This window comes from Copadichromis virginalis, linkage group LG8 (assembly GCF_057382275.1).
Source record: "Copadichromis virginalis isolate Kocher_CV1m ecotype Utaka linkage group LG8, C_Virginalis_male_GT1.1, whole genome shotgun sequence".
In the NCBI taxonomy this organism is placed as follows: Eukaryota; Metazoa; Chordata; class Actinopteri; order Cichliformes; family Cichlidae; genus Copadichromis; species Copadichromis virginalis.
The window spans coordinates 7,633,729-7,639,201 of NC_140625.1; the positions used below are offsets into that span (position 1 = coordinate 7,633,729).

Here is a 5,473-nt window from a genome sequence, read left to right on the forward strand (position 1 = left end):
ACCTGCCAGTCATAGTCCCTTTCACTGAGTGCGATGCTGCCAGTTTCTCCTTAATGTCAAACTACTTTGGCATCCTGCATGCAATTTCGGATTATTGCAACTCGGCTGTGTTGTGAACATCACAGCTCTCATCTAGAACCATTAGTTCCAAATGAGACTTTATTAAAGTTTTGTCTTTATTAAAACTGGATGCTTAGCTAGAGGGGTTTTTGTGTTGTTCTATTTACAGTTAGAGTAAAACATGCACTTATTTCACATACATTCACCAAGTGTTTTAGCATGGAGTTATCGTTCTTAGAAAAAACAGTTTTCAAATGAAATGTTGTTAGGAGGTGGTGGGTAGGTGTACTGTTGTTGTTTGGGTTTTGTTTTCCTTTTGGTTATAGGTAGGCGAGGCGGGGCTTGATGGCATTCCAACACACCTGCGACGCATCGGACGTCATCAGTGAGCGCTTTTAGGGAGCAGAGTCACGGACGTCTGGTGTCGGAGTATTATCGCTGTCACAAGTGGTAACGAGTTAGCACAGGCTGCATCTGTTGATTTTACGCTGTGGAGCTGTATGTTTTAAAGGATCCACGTTTCGCCTACTTTTCTTTGTCTTAGCCTGTTCCATCGCCTGCCCGCCTACCTAGGATTTTGTGTTGGCTATTCTGGATCCGCGACGGAGTGCTACGTACCATCAGGCGGCGATCACCGCAGCGGCTGTGGTTTGGGGTGGTCAAGTAAGCTCTCCAACTCTCTCCGTCCACTTGTGTTTAACGTTCGGCTATCAACGGTATGCCATAAACCCTGTTTTGTTCCCTGTTGTCAGGTAGCTCCGGTGCGTCTGCTACCTACCTGTATGCTTCGGCTCCATCTCATCGCCTCGGTGTTTTCCTGCTGGCACATTTTTATTTATCACTGTATATAGCCCTTTCCCTTGTAAATATTCCCCCTTACTCGTGTATATAAAAACTTGCATCACAAACTATTCTGCGTCCGTGTGTGTTTCTGCCACGTAATCCATCTGTGTAATCCAGCTAACCTAACAGAATACTCCGACCATTTTTGATGGATTCGGCAGAACACACAGGTCCCGCGTCCGGCGATTTACTCCAGAAACACGAGGAGTCTTTGTCTAGTTTGTCTCGGCAGTTGGCGGCGTCCGAGCAATGGGCAGGCCGAGTTAATGAGACCCTGTCGGCCATTCAAGAGACTTTGGCTCGGCTAGTTCCTCCTACTGCTCCCGTTGTTCCTGCTCCCCCGCCCGTACCGTCTGCCTCACTGAGTGTGGGCTCTGTTCGTGACCCCGCTCCCCCGGCTCTGGTGCCTTTTACGGGAGAGTTGGGCCATTGCGGGGGTTTTTTGATTCAGGTTTCTCTGCTTTTTCAGCGTTATCCCCAAGCGTTTTCCAATGATGCTGTTAAGATTTCTCATGTTATCGGTGCCCTTCGTGATCGTGCTTTGGACTGGGCCGAGGCTTATCTCGCTTTGCATCCCGTGGAGACTGTCACGTATGAGCAGTTTGTTCAGGATTTTAAGGCGGTTTTTCACCACCCCCTGCGCTCGGACGAGGCCGCGCGGCAACTGCACGGGCTCCGCCAAGGGGGCCGGTCGGTGGCGGAGTTTTCTATTGATTTCCGGGTTAAAGCCGCGGAGACGGGGTGGGGTGAGGACGCGTTGCGCGGGGCTTTCGTCATTGGATTGGACGATCGCATGAAGGATGAGCTCGCCACTCGTGACGAACCGGAGAGTTTCGAGGCTCTAGTTAATCTGGCTATTCGTATCGATAATCGCCTTCGCGAGCGTGAGAGAGAGAGGGGTGGCCGGGTCTGTGCTGGAAGTGCTGAGCGCGCCGCGGTGCGCACAATATTCCGTCCTCCTCCTCCCGGTCCGGCCCGCGCACGGTCTCCTCCGGCGTCCGCCGCTGAGGAGCCTATGCAGTTGGGTCGTACACGGCTGACGCTGGAGGAGCGTCGGAGGCCGTTTGAGGGACGGTTGTTTGTATTGTGGCCAGTCGGGCCATTTTGTGTCCACCTGCCCGTTGCGGTCAAAAGGCGGTGCCCACCAGTAACTGTGGGGGTACTGGTGGGTGGCACTTCCTCTCTTTCCCAAATTCCCCGCATGCAACTTCCTGCTGTCGTTAATGCCGCGTCTGGCGCTTTCTCTACTAATGCGCTTTTGGATTCTGGCGCTGAGCAGAATTTTATTGACGGCGGTCTCACGAGGCGCCTCGGGATTAAGACTATACCCTTGCGGGTTCCCGTCTCTGTTGTGGCTCTCACCGGTCAGTTGCTGCCCTCCGTCACTCATGAGACTGAACCGGTTTCGTTGATTCTTTCTGGTAATCATCGTGAGGTTCTTCGTTTTTTTGTTTTTTCCTCCCCGGAGTCTCCCATCGTTTTAGGTTATCCGTGGTTCGAGCGTCATAATCCTCATATCAATTGGTCCTCCCGTCGCATTGAGAGTTGGAGTAGCCACTGCTTGTCTCACTGTTTACAGTCTGCTCTTCCGCCTTCGCCTGTCTGCTCGTCTAAGCTGGCGCCCGAGGAGGTGGATCTTTCGTCTGTACCCGAACAATATCATGATCTGGGGGCGGTTTTCAGTAAACGCTGTGCGCTCTCGCTTCCCCCCCATCGCCCTTATGATTGTGGCATTGAACTGTTACCTGGAGCTCCTTTGCCCACCAGCCGGCTGTATAACCTCTCTGGTCCAGAGAAGGCAGCCATGGAGAGGTATATTACGGAGTCACTGGAGGCGGGCCTGATTCGTCCATCGTCTTCGCCGTTGGCGGCGGGTTTTTTCTTTGTGGATAAGAAGGATGGATCTCTCCGACCCTGCATTGATTTTCGGGGTCTTAATGACATTACTGTGAAGAACAAATATCCTCTTCCCCTGATCTCTTCTGCTTTTGAACCTTTACAGGACGCGGTCATTTTTACAAAGCTGGACCTTCGCAATGCGTACCATCTGGTGCGCATGCGCCAGGGAGATGAGTGGAAGACGGCCTTTAACACTCACCGTGGACATTACGAATACTTGGTAATGCCTTTTGGTCTGACGAATGCGCCGGCAGTGTTTCAGGCGTTGATTAATGATGTGCTTCGGGACTTTTTGAATCGGTGTGTGTTCGTTTATTTGGATGACATCCTTGTTTTTTCACGGTCGTTTGAGGACCATGTTCAGCAGGTGCGCAGCGTTTTGCAGCGCCTCCTGGAAAACAAACTTTTTGTGAAAGCGGAGAAGTGTGAGTTTCATGCTCATTCTGTGTCGTTCCTGGGCTATGTCTTTGCTAAGGGGCAGGTGGGGCCGGATCCTGGCAAAATCAGGGCGATTGCTGATTGGCCGACTCCTTCCTCGCGCAAACACCTGCAGAGGTTTTTGGGGTTTGCTCATTTTTATCGCCGATTTATTAAGAACTTCAGTCAGATCACCCTTCCGCTCACCCGGCTTACGTCCTCGGCTCGAGTTTTCTGTTGGTCTCCTGAGGCCGAGCAGGCGTTTGCTCGGTTGAAGGAGTTGTTTTGTTCCGCGCCCGTTCTCGCCCACCCGGATGGTGCCAGACAGTTTGTGGTGGAGGTGGATGCTTCTGATGTGGGTGCGGGGGCGGTGTTGTCGCAGCGCTCGTCCGATGATGGCCGTCTCCATCCGTGCGCATTTTTTTCGCGGCGGTTTTCTCCGGCTGAGCGGAACTATGATGTGGGTAATCGTGAGCTGCTGGCGGTTAAGCTGGCTTTGGAGGAGTGGCGTCACTGGTTGGAGGGGGCGGAACAGCCGTTTGTGGTTTGGACGGACCATAGGAACCTCTCTTATATTCGGAGTGCGAAGCGGCTTAACTCCAGGCAGGCCAGGTGGCAGCTGTTTTTTAGCCGGTTCCATTTTACGATCTCGTTTCGCCCAGGTTCTCGCAATGTTAAGTCGGACGCTTTGTCCCGTCAGTTTTCCCCCGCGTCTGAGTCTACGGGGGTGGTTCCGATCATCCCCTCGTCTTGCGTGGTGGGGGCCGTGACATGGGAGATCGAGAGCTTGGTGCGCCAGGCACAGCGGCAGGATCCGGACCCGGGTTCGGGCCCGCAGGGTAAACTGTTTGTTCCGGCGGCCGTGCGCGCGCGTGTCTTGCACTGGGCGCACACGTCTCGTTTTGCTTGTCATCCTGGCGTGCGTCGTACGGTTTCCCTGCTACGGCGCTCCTTTTGGTGGCCCGCTTTGGCGAGGGATGCCCGCGAGTATGTGCTGGCCTGTGACACTTGTGCGCGCAATAAGAGCCGTCACCTGGCCCCTCCCGGGTTGCTGCATCCCCTGCCTGTCCCTGGTCGACCTTGGTCGCATATTGCAGTTGACTTTGTTACCGGGTTGCCGCGTTCCGCTGGTCACTCCGTGATCCTCACCATTGTGGACAGGTTCTCCAAGGCGGCGCATTTTGTCCCTCTGTCTAAACTTCCTTCTGCCCTGGAGACTGCTCGCGTGCTCGTGGATCATGTTTTTCGGTTACATGGACTTCCTTTGGACATTGTGTCGGACCGGGGGCCTCAGTTTGTTTCTCGGGTGTGGAAGGCTTTTTGTACCGTGTTGGGAGTGGGGGTGAGCCTTTCCTCGGGCTATCACCCACAGTCTAATGGACAGACTGAAAGGGCCAATCAGCAGCTGGAGTCCGCCTTGCGCTGTGTGGCCTCCTCTGACCCCGCTTCCTGGAGTGGTCATCTTGCTTGGATTGAGTATGCTTATAACTCGCTCACCTCGGCAGCTACGGGGTTTTCTCCGTTTGAGGTCTGTCTGGGATATCAGCCGCCGTTGTTTCCTTCTCAGGAGGCGGAGATTGCGGTTCCGGCCGTGCGGGATCATCTACGTCGCAGTCGGAGGATTTGGCGCCGGACCAAGGCGGCGCTGCTCCGGACCGTGTCTCAGACTCGCCGGGCTGCTGATCGGAGGAGAACGCCTGCGCCTCAATACACCGTGGGCCAACAGGTTTGGCTGTCCTCTGCGAATGTTCCTTTGAAGTGCGTGGCCAGGAAGCTTGCCCCTCGCTTCCTGGGTCCTTTCACCATCCAACGCATCATCAATCCTGTTTCTGTGAGGCTGCAATTACCGGCTTCTATGAGGATTCATCCTACGTTCCATGTTTCTCAACTGCAGCCAGTCTCTCACAGCCCGCTGTGCCCACCCGTGGAACCTCCTCCGCCTGCCCGGGTGGTGGACGGGGGTCCTGTCTATTCAGTCCGGCGGCTGCTGGATGTGCGCCGTCGTGGCCGAGGTTTCCAGTTTCTGGTGGACTGGGAGGGGTATGGCCCGGAGGAGCGCTCCTGGGTCTCGAGGGCCTTCATTGTGGACCCAGCGCTTATTGTGGATTTTTACAGGAGGCATCCTGACAAGCCTGGAGGACCGCCGGGTGGCGTTCCTTGAGGGGGGGGGGGATACTGTTAGGAGGTGGTGGGTAGGTGTACTGTTGTTGTTTGGGTTTTGTTTTCCTTTTGGTTATAGGTAGGCGGGGCTTGA

At 54.5% G+C, this 5,473-nt stretch overlaps 1 long non-coding RNA gene across 1 annotated transcript; it reads left to right on the forward strand.

Moving 5' to 3' along the window:
* The first annotated feature begins 330 nt into the window (after positions 1-330).
* LOC146702618 (uncharacterized) lies at positions 331-1,302 on the forward strand. The gene is made up of 3 exons (XR_014922074.1): positions 331-510; positions 605-723; positions 813-1,302. It is a non-coding gene; the product is annotated as an uncharacterized LOC146702618 (long non-coding RNA).
* The last annotated feature ends 4,171 nt before the right edge of the window (positions 1,303-5,473 follow it).